The sequence below is a fragment of the Macrobrachium rosenbergii genome, chromosome 52 (genome assembly GCF_040412425.1).
Source record: "Macrobrachium rosenbergii isolate ZJJX-2024 chromosome 52, ASM4041242v1, whole genome shotgun sequence".
In the NCBI taxonomy this organism is placed as follows: domain Eukaryota; kingdom Metazoa; phylum Arthropoda; class Malacostraca; order Decapoda; family Palaemonidae; genus Macrobrachium; species Macrobrachium rosenbergii.
In genome coordinates this window covers 632,645-642,644 of record NC_089792.1, presented here as the reverse complement: position 1 = coordinate 642,644, position 10,000 = coordinate 632,645, and the positions used below count along the sequence as shown (strand labels likewise).

Genomic DNA, 10,000 nt, shown 5'->3' with positions numbered 1-10,000 from the left:
ATGTTGATCATCCACCCTACAATCACCAAACATACCAAATTGCAGCCTTCTAGCATCAGTAGTTTTTGTTACTTAAGGTTAAGTTAGCCATAATCGTGCGTATGGCAGCAATATAGGCCATGCCACCACAGGACTGTGGTTAATGTTTCATGAGCCGCAGCCCATACAGCATTATACCGAGACCACGGAAAGACAGATCTATTTTCGGTGGCCTTGATTATTCGCTGTACAGAAAACTCGATTGCGCCGAAGAAACTTCGACGCATTTTTTACTTGTTTGATTATACTATACACAAGAAGGACAAACAGTACATGTGAAATACAATGTCCCTGCAGAACCCCTCAATCAACTGCAAATTCATTTGACAAGATCCATTGATTGATTGTTTTATGGTCACTAAAACTGGGTTAACAATTTGACAAGATCCCATCAACAACAGCTTCACATCTACTCTGTTCATGGATAACTGCAGTTAGCTTTAATTCTTTAACAGAAATATAATGAATTAAGACTTTATAATCCTTGTCTGTGGAGCCTGTCTTAGTGAAGCAATACAGACAGAACATCCTTAACAGACATTCTTACAGTTAGTCCGCTGGTATACTGGTTAGTGTCGTGGCATGCCACTCAGATGCCGCGGGTTCGCGTCTCCCCAAGCCGATGAAAAATCACTGGCTCTGTACCATGATCAGTTACTGCTGCAGTGTGTGGTCTGCTGCAGTGGGGGTTGAAACCAACATTCTTAGGAAGCTTGAATTTCAAGTCAATGGCCCCTTTGGTGTGCTTGTTCCATATGAATAGGTTTCATCTACTGAAATGATAATTATAATGATTTAGAAGCTGACTATTTAAAATTGTGACTTAAGTAATTTTCATTTTTTTCGAATTTCTGATCGATGATAAGCGGAGCTAACTAACGCTAGTCCTTACTAAAGTTTTTTTTCTAGATTTTCAATCTTGCTTTAGGGTGTGTTAGTACTTTCTTATTGATAAAAAATTAAAAAGTTAAATCCCATTGCATTATATTTATGTACCAACGTGAGACAAATTTCACGCTTATCTTGGCTTTTTTATTTTTAGGTTATAGAATCATCGAGTAACAATTTTCTCTTTGCAACATAGACAGGAACAAGTAGTATGTAGCAACATCATGTTGCTACTTACAACTAATAAAAGCGAAATTACAAATGAATAATAAAAACCAATTAAGAATAGCACCAAAAACAAGTAAAAAATGCGCTAATGATTAAAAAGTTTCTTCTGATAAAAGGCGCAATCGAATAGGTGTGTGTGTATATGATTTTTATATGTAGAATCTACTGTACAGTGTATAATCAAGGCCACCGAAAATAGGTCTATCTTTCGGTGGTCTCGGTATAATGCTGTATGAGCCGCGGCCTATGAATCTTCAACCATTGGCCGGTGGTGGCCTATCCTACATCGTTGCCAGAAGCACTATAATGGCTAATTTTAACCTTAAATAAAATAAAAACTACTGAAGATAGAGGGTTGAAATTTGGTATGTTTGAGGATTGGAGGGTGGATGATCAACATATCAATTTAATATATAAATATATATATATATATATATTATATATATATAAAATAAGCCCTCTCACGCATTGAACAGAAATCAAGCCTCAGTAGTTTTAAGATCTGATTTGGGCGGACAGGAAAAGTGTGGACAGAATAAAGTGCGGACGGACAGACAGAACCGGCACAATAGTTTTCTTTTACATAAAACTAAAAAGTCTGTACAGACACAAATTGAAAAAAAAGCAATTCGTGAAGGTGAAAGTACTAGCCTTTCACTAAGCAACTTAATGATAGTATCTTTTGTAAACGGGAGGAAATCTTCATTATAAGTAAGAAAAGTGAATGAGGTTCGATCAGACGATCTTGTCTTCGGTGGCCCCACAACAATCAAATCGGGCCAAGGAGAATCTGATTACAAGAAGAGATACTAATGATTAAAAAGGCTTCTTTTTTTTATTGGCTGATAAAGGGTCTGGAGGTACTAACTTCTGATTAATAGTGTGTGTGTGTGTGTGTGTGTGTGTGTGTGTATATATAATATATATAATATATATTCATATTATATTATATATATATATATATATATATATATATATATATATATATATATATATAACATATATACATATAGAAATAATCTACACTCAATCACGCATTGAACAGAAATCAATTTCTGACTCACGTCGGGATCGAACCCAGCGGGTCTTGCGATTGAAAGGCAAGAGCGCTGCCAACTGAACCACACAGCAGCGTGAGGTTGCTTGGTCACACGTTTTAAATTTGTCCGTATTCCTGGTTTCATGGTAGATGGGAAATAAAGATCAAATGCTTTATATAAAAAAAAAGCATTATATTAGGCAGTAATACCCACTAGAAAATATTTATAATTAAAAATACTCCTAAGAGCTTGAGTCTTATAATGGAGAAACAAATACCCAGTTATGTATCAAAGGCGGTTCAAATATCAGTGTCATATAAAAATAAAGATTCTATGGAGAGCATGATTTTCAACAGAATCTGTTTGATTCCCCTTTTCAATCAGACTGAAAACGAGAATCGAACAGATTCGCGAAAGCTCTCTGTAGAGCTTTATTTTTAAGGATGTTTGTACCCATACATAACTGTGGATTTGTTTCTCCATATTCTTGATTATCATCATCAGTGTCATATCAAAGGCGACATATTCATGATTGTCATCAAAGGTGTCGTATCACAGGCGACATATTCATGACTATCATCAACAGTGTCATATCAAAGGCGACATATTCATGATTATCATCAACAGTGTCATATCAAAGGCGACATATTCATGATTATCATCAACAGTGTCATATCAAAGGCGACATATTCATGATTATCATCAACAGTGTCATATCAAAGGCGAGTAATACTTACAGAAACAAATATCAATAACGCAAAAAGCGACAAATAATGACAGACAATACAAACATTATTTTACATTTCTGTCTTGCATCAAAATTATTCAGATTTCACTTTAATCAAAACGTCTTCAGGCAAAGAACTCCATTATTTTCTTTCGTATATTTATGATCGCAGTCATAATATTTATGATCATGATTAAAGGATTTAAAGAATCCTTTTACATTCAGATAACACGAACTAGATAATATTTGTCTAGTAGAGCTACTTATTTATTTTCTTAATTTATTTTTCTTTTTTTAATAAGCGATCTCTTCTTGTGTTTTACTAATATACTTACATTTTTATCTATTCATTCATTAGGTATTTATTCATTAGTTTTTTATTAGTTTTTTCTTTTTTAATGAGAGAGATCTCTTCTTTCTGTATTTCCATTTAACTTTTGTGTTACTTCTTTCAAATGAACACCATATTCTTGGGAAGCTTGAATTTCAAGTCATTGGCCCCTGTGGTGAGCTTGTTCCATAGGGTTCATCTCCTGAATAATAATAATAATAATAATAATAATAATAATAATAATAATAATAATAATAATAATAATAATAATAAAATACTCACAGTAGCATGAGTCTTGAAATGGAGAAACAAATCCACAGTCATGTATATGTACTTATATTTAAAGATAAATCTGTACAGAAAGCTTTCGGGAAACTGTGCGATTCCCCTTTTCAATTTCTCCAATAATAATAATAATAATAATAATAATAATAATAATAATAATAATAATAATAATAATAATAATAAAGCATATGTCGCCTTATCTTTTCCATTTTCTTCTCTCTTCCATTTTTCTTTCATATTAATCTCAAAATTACATCTATTTGTCCGAGAACGAGGGATTACATTTGCTCGACTTGGTGTGTCATCTTACCATCTTGTAGTTGCTTCAGAAGCTGTGAATTCTCAGTGAATTATCCACCTAATACACCTCTAATCCTACTCTGCCAAGCGCTCAATGCTCTGGGGAAATCCTGATAGTCTGGCTGGGTACTGTCATCCCCTTTCCCCTTTAAGGCCTAACCATTGCATTAAGCATTTTATTCTAACAGCGAGAAATGCATTAACATTGTAGTCTACTGCGTCAAAAATACACTTCCAGAAAGAATACCTGGGTGCATCTTCCATACACAAACAAATGAATTAGATTTAGCCCGGTAATGTGAGTTTAGCTTCATTTTTCGTATCAGCAGAGAAAGCTTTAATTTGGCATCATGCCATACCATTATTTACGAAAGGGAACTCGTTCATTGTCTTATTATTTTTGTCTAGTGTCCCATGATTTTGGGATTCATGAATTTCCAAAATATTCTATCTATTACTAAACACACTCAGGGGCGATTTGCCATGAATTATAATTAGCGAGATTTTGATTTGGTTTTGCTCCGATTGTTAATTTGGAAAGTAGGACAGTTTGACAAATGATACAACTCAATGTAATGCATCGGTTTAAATTTGGTGCCTAGTTTCTAAAGAATTTTTTTTTTAAACGGTTCGTTAAATTACATTTCATGCTTCAGAATAACTCGTTTCATTATAGTATTCACTCCCTGAGGATGTGCACTTCTTTATTGAATACCATATTCTTTGGAACCTCAAAAAATTTTAAACGAAGATATAATACATTATAATAATAATAATAATAATAATAATAATAATAATAATAATAATAATAATAATAATAATAATAATAACATAGAATTCTTATTGAACGTATTCTAATCGTAAAAAGTAAAATTGTTTATATTTTATATTAATCAATCTCACGACTGCTAGTATATTGTTGATGAATGGGTGGCATTTTAACATTTTCAAGAAATTGAAGATATAACTGTATTGTTGACAAATGAATGAGATTTTAACATTTTCAAGAAATAGAAGATATAACTATTGTTGATAAATGAGTGGCATTTTAACATTTTCATGAAATGGAAGATATATCTGCATTGTTGATAAATGAGTGACATTTTAACATTTTCAAGAAACTGAAGATGTAACTGTATTGTTGATAAATGAATGAGATTTTACATTTTCAAGAAATGGATGATATAACTGTATTGTCGATAAATGAGAGAGATTTTAACATTTTCAAGAATAGGAAGATATAACTGTATCGTTGATAAATGAGAGAGATTTTAACGCTTTCAAGAAATGGAAGATATAACTGTATTGAATGGAAGATATAACTACTGTTGACAAATGGGTGGCATTTTATCATTTTCAAGAAATGGAAGATATACGAGATAGCAGCAATTTTTTCTACCACACTGTACATGTGTGTGTGTGTGTGTGAACATGGTGATATCTTATCTGCGAGTGAGATGATGCATGACAGATAACTGGCTTCTTGATAATGGCCTGAAGATATAAATTGTTGAAAACAGTGATTACATTTGTAAATGAGTGGCATTTTAAATTTTCATGAAATGGAAGATATAAGCATTGGATAATGAATCAACACCAAGAAATGGAAGACATACCATTTGAAAATAAGGCGCTCAGAAGAATATTAGGAATTTTAATTGGAGGGATAGGATATCAAATAACAGAATTAGAGAAGTAACGATGGGTGCAACCGGTCGATGCGTCACGTTAGGTTCTCAAGCTGGAAAGTGGCTTAGCCATGTGATGATAGAAGACAGAGATAATGGTAAGAAAACAGTGATTAGATACACCAGGGTGGGTTACCCCTTGGTAAGAAGAGGTAACAGAATTAGAGAAGTAGGCCAAAGGTTAAGCGTGGTTGAGGACAATGAGGCAGGGTGGGTTCCCCTTGGGAAGCAGGGGGACGAGTGTTGGGAAGATCTTGAGGAGTTAGCCCAGGACAGAATGTGGTGGCGTGAGTTCTTCGAGGCACTATGCATCTCCATGGGTGCCACAGGAAATGACTGATTGATCGATTGATTGAAGGAAAGCTACGACTTGTGTCATAAGTAATATAGGCCACTATCAACTCAATATAATAACACAAATATTAATTCCCATTTGTCGTTTTATACCAAATTCATCTTACACTGGGAATAACTTACAGCCAAAAGCGAATTATAACTGATAAGTGGATTTGCCACCGACAGTTTTCGAATCCTGGTTATTGCAGATGCACTTTATCAGTTATAAATACCCTTGGGTGACAGTTATTCCCAAGGTAAAATGATTGTGATATTAAATGATATTTGTGGATCAACGACGTTTATATATATATATATATATATATATATATATATATATATATATATATATATATATATATATATATATATATATATATATATATATATACATACATATATATATATATATATATATATTATATATATATATATATATACATATATACACGTATTCATATGAACAAGCCCACCAAAAGGGCCACTGACTTATAAATTCAAGCTTCCAAAGAACATGGTTGTAACCCAGTTTGACTTTTTCCTTTATATAAAGAATCCCTTACTATTTATAGTTTTCCCTTTATATAAAGAATCCTTTACTATTTCTGTGTCTCTTTCCCCCATTACATGTATACCGTGTGAACGCTCTGGCTAAAAAAAAAAATAAAATAAAAAAAATGTCATTTTCTGTAGTGAATTACATCTGGAGCTTATTCGTTAAAAGCGGCATTTGCGTTGTACAGAATCTAACATCCATTAACTCCACATTGCCACATTTTCTCTGGTTTATAAAAGGAAGCGAAACTGGGGTTTATTTTATCTGAGAAATCATATAAAAAAGTTTTCAGCCGCGCACTCAATACTCGCACTTAAAATACAAATGTCCAGGTTCTCATTAATGGAGAAATAATCTCATACACACATTTGCGCTTTTCGAAATAGAAGATCAGTTCTTTCCTATAAAAACTTTTCAATTTTATGGCGAGTACTGGATGGTCTCTGACCTTACGTGACCTCTGACACGATAACAATGAGAGAGAGAGAGAGAGAGAGAGAGAGAGAGAGAGAGAGAGAGAGAGAGAAGGTGGGAAGAGGGTGAAATGTGCAGTTGCATTATCATTTCAATCAAAAATCCTCTTTGCTAAGAGCGTTATTGAATTTCGCAGAAGCCCCCCCGAAGCGAAGAAATGGAATCGCTTGATTAATGGGGCAGAAGGAGAGCCAGGCAGGCAGGCAGGCAGTCTGCCCAGTGATGAATCACTCGAAAGGCACAAAGCAAGTCGCTCGATCAAAAATGAAATGGGCGTCGAATCGGAATGGACCAATTACCGTACAGCGAATTGTTTTATAGGAATCGGCTTTCACTGCTTGGTGGGAGGTGGGATCTAATTACGATGCTTTCTTTTCCTGGAGATGGGATGGAGTTGGGTGGATGGGATAGAAGATAGCAACTGAACTTGTTCTTATTCTTGCTCTCGTTGGTTTTCTGTAAAGGAAAACTATCCAGACGGCTTTGTCTGCCCGTCCGCACTTTTTCTGTCCGCCCTCAGATCTTGAAAACTACTGAGGTTAGAGAGTTGCAAATTGGTATGTTGATCATCCACCCTCCAGTCATCAAACATACAAAATTGCAGCCTTCTAGCCTTACTAGTTTTGATTTTAATTAAGGTTAAAGTTAGCCATAATCGTGCTTCTGGCAACGATATAGGATATCCCACCACCGGACCGTTGTTAAAGTTTCATGGGACGCGGCTTACTTAAAAACTACTGAGGCTAGAGGGCTGCAAATTGATATGTTGATCATCCACCCTCCAATCATCAAACATACAAAATTGCAGCCCTCTAGCCTCAGCAGTTTTTTTATTTTGTTTAAGGTTAAAGTTAGCCATAATCTTGCGTCTGGCAACGATATAGGTTAGGCCACCACCGGGCCGCGGCTTATACAGCATTATACCGAGACCACCGAAAGATAGATCTATTTTCGGTGGCCTTGATTATACGCTGTAGCGGCTGTACAGAAAACTCGACTACGCCGAAGTCAATTTTTGTGCACTGGGGATGTCTAAACAACCCTAAATCAATAAGCAAAACATACACACCTGCACATACAAATATACTCACACACAAACACATTCTGTCTTTCTTGAAATCTTCAGCTGACAATCCTTATGGACAGAGTCAACACGCTATCTCTCTCCATGGCTGAATGGTTAAGGTCATTCGATCCCTAATCTTAATCCGAGCGGGGTACAGGTTCCATTTCTGGTCAGGGTAGGGGGACCTATCATATAAAACTACCTTTTGTGTAAGTTATTTCCAAGGTCAAACGATTTCTACATCAATCTGTTAGTTGCGGATTCATACGTGAAGATATAAGATGTGTGAAATTATAAAACTATCATAAATGTGTGTATGTATGTATGTATGTGTATATATATATATATATATATATATATATATATATATATATATATATATATAAATGCATATGTATATGTATGTATATATACATATGTACTGTATATATACAATTATGATGATACATACCCTTGAAAATCATCGATTCTTTCATGAAATAGTGCTTCATTTCTAAAAATAATAACAATGCATAATATATATATATATATATATATATATATATATATATATATATATATATATATACATATACATACATATACATCTTTTATATATATATATATATATATATATATATATATATATATATATATACTGTATATACTGTATATATGTGTGTGTGTGTATGTATGTGTGTGTATTTCCTGTAGGATTCGCTTAGACACTGAAGTCACGTGCATCTACTGTGATTTTTTAAGCATACATACATATATATACATATATATATATATATGTATATATACATAATTTACATTGTTATTTTTTCTATGAATGAAACAATTTCATGAAAGAATCGATAGTTTTCAAGGGTATGTATCATCACAATTTACTTTATATAACAACAACATAAAAAACATGTATATATATTTCAGTTACCCAACAAGCATCGGGGCAAACGCCTACCTACCTCGCAAGTGAGAAGACCTTGAAGAACAGTTCACAATGGATGTATTTTGATTCCCTTCTGTTCGTATGAAAAGACGGAAAAAATTGACAGCCTTCGAAGCCTGTGATATAAGCTGGAAGAGATAGAAAGTGGAAGTAGAGTCAAACTTTCCTCTTTTCCAACCCAAAAAAATAAATCCTTTAAGATCTTCGACATAGAAATCCATTTTCACTGTGAATACACACACACAAACCTTTCAGGACGGCCCAAGAAAAACAAGTAAAAAATGCGCCGAAGAAACGATGTTTTCTGTACGGCCGCTACAGCGTATAATCAAGGCCACCGAAAACAGATCTGTCTTTCCGTGGCCTCGGTATAATGCTGTATGAGCCAGTGCCCATGAAACTTTAACCACGGCCCGGTGGTGGCCTATCGTATATCGTTGCCATATCTTAAACCCTACTGAGCATTGAGGGCCACAATTTGGTATGTTTGATGATTGGAGGGTGGATGATCAACATACCAATTTGTAGCCCTCTAGCCTCAGTAGTTTTTAAAATCTGGGGAAGGACAGAAAAAGTTCGGACAGAAAAAGTGCGGACAGAAAAAGCGCGGACAGAATAAAGTGCGGACGGATAGCCAAAGCCGACACAATAGTTTTCTTTTACAAAAAAAAAAAAAAAACAGGAAGAAGAAAGACCCTGATATCCTAAAACTTCTGGGAAGAAGAAGAAGGTTATGTTTACATTTTATGCAACCGAGTTTTGGAAACGTTTGCATGCGTGGATAAAACGTCTTTACTTCTCTGAATCGATGAGATTAATCTTTTTCCATCACAAGAAGAAAAAACAAACTTCCCTGAATCTCCGAGATTTATCTATTTCCATCACAAGAGAAAAAAATAAAGGTATATAGAATATGATTTGATTCTTACTTCCAAGAGAAGTCCAGGGTGGGTGGGTGGGTGGGATGTGTGTTTGGGGACGTGGGAGGGGGGGAGGGGTGGTTACAGGAGGCGCCATGCTTTGTATATCTCTTTTAGAAAATGGGTTTGAGTGAAAACAGATTTGTTTTACGTAAAGGGACCCAGGAGAGAGATTTTGTGAATAAAGG

The 10,000-nt window shown here is 34.5% G+C and overlaps 1 protein-coding gene across 2 annotated transcripts in view; it reads left to right on the top strand.

Moving 5' to 3' along the window:
• Positions 1-10,000, top strand: part of LOC136833986 (high affinity cationic amino acid transporter 1-like) — a 44,319-nt gene that overhangs the window by 2,298 nt on the left and 32,021 nt on the right. The gene's annotated exons all lie outside the window — the stretch shown is intronic.